Genomic DNA, 13,247 nt, shown 5'->3' with positions numbered 1-13,247 from the left:
TGCTCAGTGATGAAGTCTCTCCTGAGCTTCACCCTTCAGCCAAAGATTGGACAGGCCCATATAACAAAATGAGACTAAAGGGGCACACCAGCCCAGGGGCAGGAAAACTGGTAATAGGAGACCCAAATTTGAGAAGGGAGTGTGCTGACATGTTGTGGGATTGTTAACCAATGTCATAAAACAATAGGTGTACTAACTTTTTAATGAGAAACTAGTTTGTTCTGTAAACCTTCCTCTAAAGTACAATTTAAAAAAATTATCTGATCTAGATGAGATGTTATAAAATATTGACTTTTCTGAAATCTTACATATACTCATGTGACTACATGTGATGCGTAGATATTTTGTTCTGTTTATGGAGGGGACACCAACTCTTTATCAGTACTGATGACTCTAATTCCATACACATTACAGACTTGCAACTACTTAAGGGAAAGTGTCTGGGAGTAGTCAGAATAGAACTCTTTCTTTCTCTCTTTTCTGTTCCAGACTTCTTTTAACTTTCCAATATCTTTGAAAAAGAGGTGTGAGTCCTGTTCCACCTAGCAGAAGATCTGTGCTAATTATAATGTGTTTTACTTACTTTCTTTTCTTTTATTTTCTGCAACCCAGCTTTTCATCTCAGCAATGATAGTTCATTGCTGTTGAGGATGGTTAATGGTTCAGGGGAGAGTGGCATAGCAGGTCACTGAATTAATCGCTAACTGATTCTTATGCATCTATATTGCTTTTTTTCATGACTTCGGTTGGGATTCTATACCACGTTCCCTCTATCTTTGATTTTCTTTGCCCTCCGCCTCTCCAGAAATAGAGAATTCCTCCAGTGCAAAGCCAGTGCTCCCACAGGGCTACACAAGTTTCCCTCGTGCTCTTCAGAGGAGAGATTAGCCAGAGCTAGCAGAAGTTCCTAAGCCTCTCTGGGTCCAAGTAACAGTACTGACCTCTAGAGACACAGTGTCCAGAGTCTGGCTCATGTAAAACTGGAAAGTAAATTTACAGCCTGAAATAAACATTGTAAAAAAATGAAAATTCCCAGGAGGCTGAAGAATATAACCTCGGGCAACCAGTTAGTGTTGTTTGGTGAGGATCCCTTAAGAAATGCATTTGGACAATTTCTTATATTTTTTCAGATATAGGCATAAAAGAGATGACTCCTAGGATATATATATGCCAGAGCTGTAACAGATATGTCAAAATGCCCTTGTTTACTTTCGAGTTTGAGCAGATGTCAGGGAGTTGTATCAGTATTTAAAATCCTAGACCACTTTCTTCTGGCATGAATACACCCTGCTCTGTGAATCCAGGGTAGTTTCTGTGTAACTACATCTTCAATTTCCTTGCAAAAAAAGGAGCATTTTCCTCCTACAAATGCAAGGAAAGCAATTCGGAAGACATTGTCAAAGAATTGACCTAGATATGCCTAAACCACTGGTTTATAATGTTGCGTATTATTTCTGATTTAAATTCAGATTTAAATCGTTAGTAAACTGAAACTCAGGGGGAGACCGTGACCAAGATATTTTCCTGAGTAATTCGTAGTGGTTAAGTGCTACGGGTGCTAACCAAAGCATCAGCAGTTTGAATCCACCAGGTGCTCCTTGGAAACCCTGTGGGGGAGTTCTACCCTGTCCCATAGGTTCGCTCTGAGTCGGAATCGACTCGACAGCACTGGGTTTGGTTTTTGGTTTTTAATTCAAAACTAACTTGAAGGCCATCCAGAATTGATGTACAGGTAATCTCTTTTATTACCTTTGTTTTGGAATGTTCTCTATTATTTTGAGGCTTTAAATTGAGATGTGGCATATCACAACTTGAGCTATAGTGGGAACATATATATGTGCTGTTTTTTTACAATGCTTAGTTTTGTTTGTATATTATAAACAGGGTTTGAGTTTTTTGAAAATATATTTAAAAAGAATGAAATTTTTGAATTGTCAGTGACCTCCAGCCTCTAATCTTTGGAGAATTTTCCATGTTTCCAAAGACTATTCTCCTAAAATTGTTTAGATTCATCAGAATCCAGTAAAGTAAGTTTGTCGTGAGTAGCATGCTAATACCAACAAGAAAAACTGTGTGTATTTAGTGGCTACACTAGTTGACTTAGAGTCCAAATTTTACAATGCTGACTTGCATCTTAAAGGGCAAACAGGATTTTTAAACAATATTACAAAATATGTTAATTAACTTTTTAACTTTAGTAGCCTGAAAAATATAGGCTACTGATTTAATATTAAGTGCCCACGTAATCAATGATATCAACAGCTCAATTTAATTTTGTTAACAACGTATTATCCACATTAATGTTTTTCCTGATTTCCCTTCTAAATGTATGTTGCAGTTTTATTTTTATATATTTCATCATAAAATCTGATAGGAGATGTATGTGCCTGTTTGCAGGACAATTTAACTAGTTTCTAATCCCTACATTCAAAGCAAGAAGATGATAAGAAAGATATATATATATATATGTGTATATATATATATATACACACACACATACATACATACTTGGGAGTGATATACCACCTATCCTACCTTAGAATTTCTTATTTCATGTATCCCTCATTGTTCCCATGATGTATCCATACCTCAGTTTAATAGATGTTCTAAGGCAAGTTTAGGGAGGGTCAATGTTTTGCCCAGGTGAGAACATTAATGTAAATGGAGCCATCCAAAATGGTTCTACTTATTCCTTGTTAAAATAATATCATAAGTGGTAAAATAAATTAAACTGTATGAAACAATTATGGGGAATAAAGTATAGAGATTGTCTAAAGTCATGCTGTATGATTAATTGTCATCTACTAATCTACAAAGGTTTTTTTTTTTTTTTAAACTGATAACAGTTACTACGTAAAACCTAAGAATCAGAATTTTAAACAAGAAGTTATCCACACTTCAGGTCATATTATTTCACCTGCTGTCAAACATTTAAACATCAGGAGCATCTCTGATTTGGGAAGGAAATTCAGTTTTTTGTATCTGTTTCTTCCAACACTGTAGAATAAAATGATTGAATTAGAAGAGTATTTTAATTCTTAAGTCATTCTACTAAGTAGCCTTGCTTACCATTTAATAATTCTTTTAAAATTAATCTCACTTTATGCACATTTATACAAAATAGTGCAACATAATATTTTCATAAATAAACTGTCATTTGCAATTCTAATTGTGACAAATTTTTTTATTAGCAAAATTACATTTTGTGGAGGTAATTTAACTTGTAGGCAATTTTGAGTATGAGATTTGTTGTCTTTGTGTTAAAAAGAGAGACTAAAAAGCCTTAAGACAATATTAGAGACATAATATGACCAAGTTGAGACTTCATTTTCTTAACGTAGTCAAAGAGAGTAAGCTCAATTTCAAGAGTATTGCCCTCTCAATGTTTGAGACATTTTAAAGCCATGTCTGTTTACCACCTAAAATAATCTCAAGTATTACCAGTAAGATAGCTATTTGAAAAATGGTGAATTTGTGAATCTATACATATTGTTGCTATATCATTATAACTGTATCATTAAAAACCAGTGTCTGTGGGCCCCAGCTACGGCTACCACACCTGATCTAGGATAAGGTAGGTAGCTCACCTGAATCCTACTTAATTCCTCGACAGCGAGGAGAGGAACACTCAGAAGTGTACAGTTCTGTAGTGCATTCTTCCATTACCTTTGTGTAAATTCTGTTCTGACTATGTTATACAGAATAATGTATGATTGTCCTACACAGAATAATATTATACAGAAATACATGAATAAGTACCGTAATATGTGTTTTACAGTCACATTGTGCAACATCATCATTTATTAATTTTTGGTGACTACAAATTTTTCTAATAAAAAATTTTTTTTCTAATAGAACTCTATAAATTGTGCATTCAATTAGTTTTTTTTAATTTTAGTAATTTGCACCATTGATTTTAATGGCTATAGGGTTTACCTTAAACCATTCTTTAATACTAAAATACAAATAGAAGACAAAAATATTTTTTCTAATTATTTTTGAGATTCACAAATTGACAAATATTCTACTCTCTGCTGCATGTATTTAAACAATTTTTTGCCCTGGAACATATTCAGTAAATTTGTTTTTCCAAGTTCAATATGCAGTCCTCCCTTTGAGCCCCCCATTTCATGGAACATTACCCACACTGCAAATCAAGCAGCTCAAGAATTAGGCACATGTTTTTTAATTGCAACTGAATTATTTTTTTCCCAAATCAAATCCATGTAGACAATTCCTGGAGGTGACCCCTATCATACCAGGGGAAGTGAATGTGACATGAAATTAAAACTGTGCTATGAACAAAGAACATATTTGAAAATTATCCACAAACTGAATTTCTTGCATTAAAGTTAAATTAATTTTTGTTATCAAAAAGTTATGAATAATAGTATAGAACATTTTCTGTTTTAGACATAGTTATATTTAAAACATTATATTTTAAAATCTTAAGAAAATATGTAGTTAATATCATCAATGTTAGAATATTTGGGAAAATATTACAGAAATCAAGTATGATTCTAAAGGATACATATAAAAATATTAATAATGTATTAATTAGCTTCCATGAGTTTGTGATTTTTATTATCATACTGGAGACCTGGTGGTGCAGTGGTTAAGAGCTATGGCTGTTAACCCAAAGGTTGGCAGTTCAAATCCACCAGCGGTCATACTGTAAATGTTTACATCCAAATCTTTGTCCTCTTTTCTTTCAGATGCCTAACTATTCATACGTGCAACAAATTTGATACATGGAAAACCAGAAGAACATCTCAGAATTCATTCTCATGGGACTCTCTTATGACCAGAACATGCAACTATTTTTCTTTGGGTTCTCTTATTCTGTTATGTTGCCCTTATAATGGGAAATCTTCTGGTCCTTGTCTCCATTCGATGCAGCTCCCTTTTTCACCAACCAATGTACCATTTCCTCAGCCACTTATCCTCCGTAGACATCTGCTCTACCTCCTGCGTGACACCCAAACTCATTGATGACCTGTTAGTGGGGACAAAAACCATCTCCTTTGATGGCTGCATGTCACAGGTCCTTTTCATGCACTTCTTCGGAATGATTGAAATCTTCATCCTTACAGTCATGGCATTTGATCGGTGTGTTGCCATCTGCAAACCTCTCCACTATGTGATAACCATGAACAGGACAAGATGCAATTTCCTAGTCTTGGCTGCTTGGGCTGGTGGGGCTGTCCATTCTTTTTCACAGTTTTCAGTGATAATCTGGTTGCCTTTCTGTGGCCACAATGAAATTGATCACTACTACTGTGCTATTTTCCCTTGGCTGAAAATTGCCTGCACTGACACCTGTATCATTGGTTTCCTCGTAGTTGCCAATTCAGGTGTGGTCGCCTTAGTAACCTTTGTTCTCTTGTTTGGGTCTTACGTCATTATATTATTCACCTTAAGGAATCACTCAGCTGCGGGAAGACGCAAAGCCCTGTCTACCTGTGGGTCTCATATCACTGTGGTGGTCTTATTTTGGGGGCCTTCAGTCTTTGCCTACCTTAGACCTCCTACCACTTTCCCTGAGGATAAAGTATTTGCTCTCTTTTACACCATCATTGCTCCTATGTTCAATCCTTTAGTTTATACTCTGAGAAATACAGAGATGAAAAACCATGAAAATGGTTTGGTGTCAAAAGATATTTTCAGGAGAAAAATGTAATTGATTTGTCATACTCAAAAAAAAGAGAAAAAACTTTATACAGGCATAAAAGTGGACTTGGAATCAAGGAGCTCTATTAGCTGTCAGATAAACACTTATAGATTTCAGAAACAGTGAGTGGAAAAGTGACGAGTAAAGTGACAATTTTATTCAAGGGACTCAGATAGGGTAGGGTCATAGCTGTATGAAAATATTCTGGACTAAAAGAATAGTGGCTATGCCATATAAAATAAGCAATTCTGAGGTTGAACTTGAATTTTAATAATAATTTCCCTCTGAACATTAAACTTGGAAAGCTGATAACCTTTTGGTATTGTGAAGAAACAGAGGAGATTAAATGTAATTTTTAGAAAATTTAAAAAAAGCTTTATTTGCTGGTAGAATATTCAACTAAATCTTAATATGATGACACTCTAAGATAAATTATGCAATGAAGTCTGTATAGTATAATTTGACTTAAAGTGTGAAGAAAAAGAGATAGTAATATCTATGCTCTAGTTTTTTTAGGTGGTACAAAAACTTCGCCACCACTGCAACACTCTCTTGATGTGTTATAGGCAGGAACAACGATTTTAAGGACGTAGTGACAGTTTATTTTTTGGTTATAATGTTTATTACATCATATACATTCAGAATGTGGAATGATAGGATGAGAAAATTAATAGATTTATTAAAAGAGTTCTGCTGGAAGAACGGCTGTCTCTTTTTTTTTCCCAAATGGGGGGAAAAAAAAAACTACACGTATAGCTTATCCTGATATATAGGAAGAGTTATGAACTCAGTAACCATCCCAGTAGTCAGAGAATAGGACCAAGAGGGGAATTTTTTTTTAGCATAATTCCCTTTGTATAAATTTTTCTTTCTTTTTAATATAAAAGAAAAGAAACAACAAAATGACAATTACATGTGGAACAAAAAAATATATCACAATGGCACACGAATAAAGCACATCAATTGTAGATAATGTGACAAGCAGATTTCTGAGAAAGATTCCCTGAGGCAACTAACAAAAAATGCAAGAACATATTTTTGTATCATCAATACTGTCATTTATAGAAACGATGGAAAAAGGGCCTCAAAGCAACCAAACCAAACCTTCTAGTCAATTCTGACTCATAGTGAATCTATAGGGCAGAGTAGAATTCCCCCATAGAGTTTCCAAGGCTGTAATCTTCATGGAAGCCAACTGCCACATCTTTCTCCCTTAGAGCAGCTCGTAGGCTCCAACCACCAAACTTTTGGTTAGCAACTAAGCACTTTAACCACTGCACTACCAGCGCTCCTCTCTGAAAACAAAAGCCCCTCAAATTTGTTGTCATCATAACTCTTTCCATAAAGGGCAAGAGGATTCAGTCATTGTGGCCCAGGGGAGAATGCCTAATGACTGAGGCTACTAAATTATATGCTGCTGAGTTAACTGTTGTCAGCATACGCTTTATGGTACAGATTCTTCTCCAGCGGTGCAGTGGTTCTGATAACGTGGGTCTAAAGAAAATCCACCTGGTGAGTTGAGTACTTGGGAAGGTAAATCCAAACAGCGTGCAAGGGATTCTTAATACCCTAAAATAAGGAGAAATGTAGTTTTAGAATTTATGCTTTACTTTTTTTTTTTTTTTAGTATTTAGTGGAAACCCTGGTGTTGTAGTGGTTAAGACCTACAGCTGCTAAGCAAAAGGTCAGCAGTTCAAATCCACCAGGCACTGCATGGAAACCCTATGTGGCAGTTCTATTCTGTCCTATAGGGTCACTATGAGTCAGAATCGACTCAACCCCAACAGGTTTTTTTTTTTTTTTTAACTGGTATTTAGTGAATCCTGTGAGCCTGGGTGCCTCCAGGAATAGTTTTAGGATGATAATAGAGATTGTGATTTGACTTGTTTGGATGTGCAAATTTTCTGCTTGCCTTTGAAGTGTTGCTCTGAATATATAACTTTTCATTGTTTGTGGGAATAATGGTTGAATAACAGGTGTCAGTGGTCCCTATAAAGGTATAAGTACCCCTCTGCCCCCAAGGATATTGAAAGGACTATGGAAACCCTGGTGGCGTAGTGGTTAAGTGCTACGGCTGCTAACCAAAGGGTCAGCAGTTCAAATCCGCCAGGCGCTCCTTGGAACCTCTATGGGGCAGTTCTACTCTATCCTGTAGGGTCGCTATGAGTCCGAATTGACTCGATGGCACTGGTTCTGGGTATGTTAAGGGAGATGTGAAATCAAGAAGCTTAAATAAAATAACCCGCACCATAGAATGACCAGCATTTCACTGAGAAAACGGAGATAGCAAGGGAAAGAGAGCATAGGAACAGAGCCACAACAACTAAAGCAGAATAACCTGGGGTGAATTATTTCTCCTCCCTTCCATTTATCCTGCCAAAATGTCTGATATCTGTTCAAAGTAATTTTGATTCCATATTTTAAATAACAGAATGACTAATATAGGCATCCCCCTCTCTGAATTTTATAGACTAATTTGTTTTGAGATTAAGACAGCTATAAATTCAGGGAGCTGTCCATTGAGGATGGAATGTGATGTTTTTAAAGGACAAGCACTCAGTCAGTGACAGGGAAAAGATTCTTAGCTGGGTAGTGATTTTCAAAACAGAAGAAAATATTTTTAGCACTTTTTGTAGAAAGTCAACAAACTATTGAGTAAGAAAAAAGTGATTGACAGGTTACCAAGAAAGTGGGAAAACCCAAACTGAAAGGACAAATAAGCTTCCGGCAATAACCACTACCATTATCACACTTCCCCCCCACCAATAAAACATCAAATAAAACAACCAAAAACCCCAAGTAGGACACTAAAAATCCAATGGAAGTGTCTCAAAGCTAGAATCTATGTTTACCTTATCTCTGTTTACTTTGTTTCCTATCCTTGCTTCCTATGTGTGATGATTACGGTTATAATGGTTTTACTTGTTTAATATCTTAAGTGTAACGTATACTGTTTTTAAACTTTAAACTTTCTTTCCTCATTCAGCAAATATTTACTGATTATTGGTTAAATTAATGGTAGCATGCATGTCACAAGGGATACAACAGAGGTCAAAGAAACGGAAATAGTTACTTGTCGGACCCCTACCATGTAGTGGGTGACACTTTCATATACTTTATCTAGTTTGAGTCTCACAAGAACGCTGGGGCATAGATATCATTATCCCTAATGTACACTTCAGCAACATGTGGTCTTAGAGAATGCATTATATGCTTTAAATCACTATTCTACCATTTATTAGCTCTAGGGCATGGGGACTGGTTACTTAAATTCTATGTGCTCAGTGTCCTCTTTAGCAAAATGAGTTTACTAATAATGTATACTTCATAAGATTACTGTGGAGCTCCTGTGCATTGCAAATAGTTAAAGCTTTTGGCTGCTACCCAAAGTTTGAAGGTCTGAGTCCACCCAGAGGCTGCTGAAAGAAAGCCCTGGCTATGTATTTCCAAGAAATCAGCCACTGAAAACCCCGTGGAGCGCCGTTCTACTCTGACACATACGGAGTCCCTGTGAGTTGGAGACAGTTCTAAGGCAACCAGTTTTTTTGTAGCTGCACTTGCATCCCTCGTGTTTGACAGAATGAGGAGATTCAGCACTCTTTGTTCAGATATGTGAGCTGGAACTTTCTTACTCTTTATAGGTGGGCTACGTGTGTAGGAGAGAGAAACAGGAGGAGTTTGTAGTTTGAGTATAATCTATCATTTTTATAGACTTAAAGTTTGGGTTTGACTTATTATACAATTACCACCTACATATTAAAATTAGAATGGCTGAAATGGTTTAATGCTAACAATCCAGGAGGCCATCTGATTTTGCATGAAAGAATTAGGTAATTATGAAAAAGTGGGAGTGCATTTAGGTATTCTACATACACTTAACCCAGGAGTGCCTCAACAAATGTTCACCTCTCTAAGGTGTTAGTGGAGCCTTGGTGGTTAAGAGCTACAGTGTTAATCAAAAGGTTGGCAATTCGAATCCACCAGGTGCTCCTTGGGAACCCTATGGGACAGTTCTACCCTGTCCTGTAGGCTTGCTCTGAGTCAGAATTGACTCCATGGCAACGGGTTTTTAAGATATTAGTAAGGAACCCTTGTGGTGTAGTGGTTAATCACTCAGCTGCTAACTGAAAGGTCAGAGGTTTGAGCCCCCCAGCTGCTCCATGGAAGAAAGATGTGGCAGTTGGCTTCCATAAGATGACAGACTGGGAAACCCTTTGGGCAGTTCTACTCTGTTGTATAAGGTCTACAGGAGTTGGAATCAACTAAAAGGTGATGAATTTTTAAGGTATTATTATCCTTATATGTGCATCAAACTTAACATAATAGCATACTTATACCTCATTTTATTGTTTTGACTTTCACCTTTATCTCTTTTTAAATGTGAAATTCAGAATTCATTTACTGATTTAGTTAAGGGAGATTTATATCTCTCCATTACAGATGCAGAAATATTGTTGAAAGAAATGGAGTCACTTGCAGAGTTCACACCTAAAATTGATGACTGAGTTAAGATTAGAAATCAGTCTAAATTTGTTGTTGTTATTGTGTGCACTTGAGTCGATTCTGACTCATAGCGACCCTATAGCACAAACTAGTATCCGTAAGGTTTCTTTCCTGGCTGTAATCTCTACAGGAGCCGATCACCAGTTTTTTTTCTCTTGTGGAGTCGCCGATTGGTTTGAACCACCGAGCTTTCAATTAGCAGTCAAGTGCTTAACCATTCTGTGGCCAGGGCTCCTTATTCTAAAATTTTTGTTGTTACTAAGGAGCTAGAAATACAGGCAGAATTTTACATACGGTGAATTATTCATTGGTCTGTGAGGAAGGTGATATGAAAAGGAAGAATTGCCAAAAAGGGAAATAAAGCCTCATTTGTTGTTTTGGAAAAGGAGAAAACTGGAGATTAATACACACATTCAGCAAAATTGTTTGACTAGAATGCATTTAATTAGTAGGGATATTAAATTTCTATCAATAATTACAAACAGAATGATTGTTTTTTTCTGAGTACTCTAGCAACCTTAGTTTCTTCAGAGGCTTAATGCCATGCGTGAGCCATAATTCTCTTGTTTTATTATCAGGGGAGGTATGCCCCTTGCTGTCAAGTCGATTCCAACTCATAGCAACCCTATAGGATGGGGTAGAACTTCCCCATAGAGTTTCCAAGGAGTGCCTAGTGGATTTGAACTTCCAACCTTTTGGCTAGCTCTTAACCACTATGCCACTAGGGATTCCAGGGGAGGTCTAGGGAGAAAATAATGCAGGTTTTTTTTTTTTTTTTAATTTCTCTGCACATGATTAAAACAATGGTTTTATGTTCATTCAAATGGATAAGCCGTTACTTTAATAGCTGTTCAAAGCAATATTTTAATTATCATTTTAAAAATTAAAAGTAGATTTTTTATTTATCCATGAGGAAATATTAATACAGTATAATTGGAGGTATGCTAAGAAGCCTTACTTCTCAATGCTTACCTATAAAAAAAAAAAAATTCTAAATCATAAAATTACACCATAGAAATAGATTCATTTGTTTTGTTAAATTTGTATTTTATCCTCTCGACTTGCTGGAATCAAAAAGGCTCTGTAACAATTGAAAGCATTAGGCTTGGATGCTTCCCCCTCGAGCCCTTCTTTTTAAAATCTTATCACCTCTGTCTTCACTGGTACGCACAAAACATTTCTGCTGGCATACACGTTTTGATTTGTCTGCTTGCTCAGAAGTTTTGGTTCAGACATTAAGCAGAGTTTGCTGAATTGATAAATGTAAATGTTCAGGGTCTTTACATTTTGTTCTGCATGATCCAATGGTATGTCAAAACATATGAAGAGTGGTTTGTTCTGCTCCTTTCTTTTTTTCTGTTTCCTGTCCTTTGTTTTCTGTAAAAACTCCCAGTTACTTTTGTTCAGGGAAATACCTCCTAGTTTTTGCTGGGAGATGTGCTTCCATCCGAAGATACTTTCTAAAACCAGATAAACTCTACAAAATTAGCCTTGTAAGGATATATGTATTTAACAGTTTTATGGTTCCATTTTCAGTGCAATAGATTTCTTTAATTTGGAGGAAAACAGTTAATTTAGAAAATGCAGAGATAAGGAGAGAATTTAAATTGATAAGAAAATATAGCTACAAAATTAGGACAGAAGATATATTACAAATTTTGAGGAAAGGGGATGAGAATGATGAACTTTGGGGCCTAAAATTATATAAAGACAATTAGATGAGGTAGTTATCAATGTTATTTTTCCAAATTATCAGAAGCTCTGGTCAACAACAACTGCATTGGCTAATTTTTCATAAATTTGATCCTGTTAGATTAATATATTTCCTGATGGATGAAGAGATTTAAATTGCATTTTTTATTCCACATGTGAATTTCGATATAAATGGATTCTATTTAGAATGAAGGGATTTGACTAGTAGATGTCAAAGTTTACTTCCTAGTCAAAATGGTTTTAAGATCATGCAATTTTATTTTCTGTATGATAGTTAATTTTACTGGGCTGGGCTATCGACAACTCTTAGAATATTAATTTAGTAACAGTAATATTTAGATAATAAACTCAAACAGTAATTCTTCTATAGCTTATGTAACAATGGTCATTTCTTGATTTGTTTGAGCTTCACAACCTGGTCAGGTTACCTCACTTCACAGGTGAGATAGCTTAAGTCCAGAGACATAAAGTGAGTAGTATCCAAATTCCCATGCCACGTCATTGTTGTTGTTGGTTCTGACTCATAGCAGCTCTATGCATAACAGAACATTGCCCAGTCCTTTGCCATCCTCACAATCGTTGCTATCCTTAAGCTCATTGTTGCAGCCACTGTGTCAATCTATCTTATTAACGGTCTTCCTCTTTTATGATGACCCTCTAACTTATCAAGCATGATGTTCTTCTCCAGGGACTGATCCCTCCTAACAACATGACCAAAGTATGTAAGACATAGTCTGGCCATCCTCGCTTTTAAGGAGCATTCTGGTTGCACTTCTTCCAAGACAGATACGTTCATTCTTTTGGCAGTCCATGGTATAGTCAATGTTCTTCTCTAACACCACAATTCAAAGGCATCAATTCTTTGGCCTTCCTTATTCGTTGCCCCTCTTTCATATGCATATGAGGTGATTGGAAACTCCATGGCTTGGGTCAGGTGCACCTTAGTCATCAAGGTGACATCTTTGCTTTTCAATGCTTTAAAGAGGTCTTTTGAGGCAGATTTGCTCAATGCAATGAGTCTTTTAGTTACTTGACTGCTGCTTCCATGGCTGTTGATTGTGGATCCAAGTAAAATGAAATCACACACACCATGGTATAACTGAGTAATAGAGTCCAGGTACCAACTATTTGTCTTCCTGTAAACCTTTCTCAAAAAGCTTCCTATACATTTTTTCTCTGAATTAGGCAGTGTTAGAATTTTTTATGGCTTTATGGAAAAATGGTTAAATTGTAAAAACATGGAAACAGAAATACAATCTCCAATTCAAAACAATGTGAGGAAAATTGACTTGAAAAAATGATAACGCTGAGTCAAGAGAAAGAATATCAAAAACTGCCTTCTGCCCCTCTCTTTAAACTA

At 36.1% G+C, this 13,247-nt stretch overlaps 1 pseudogene; it reads left to right on the top strand.

Annotated features, from left to right (window-relative positions):
- The first annotated feature begins 4,751 nt into the window (after window positions 1-4,751).
- LOC126064351 (olfactory receptor 4P4-like) lies at window positions 4,752-5,680 on the top strand (annotated as a pseudogene).
- Window positions 5,681-13,247: the final 7,567 nt, after the last annotated feature.

This window comes from Elephas maximus, chromosome 20 (genome assembly GCF_024166365.1).
Source record: "Elephas maximus indicus isolate mEleMax1 chromosome 20, mEleMax1 primary haplotype, whole genome shotgun sequence".
In the NCBI taxonomy this organism is placed as follows: domain Eukaryota; kingdom Metazoa; phylum Chordata; class Mammalia; order Proboscidea; family Elephantidae; genus Elephas; species Elephas maximus.
This window is presented reverse-complemented; position numbering and strand designations above follow the sequence as displayed.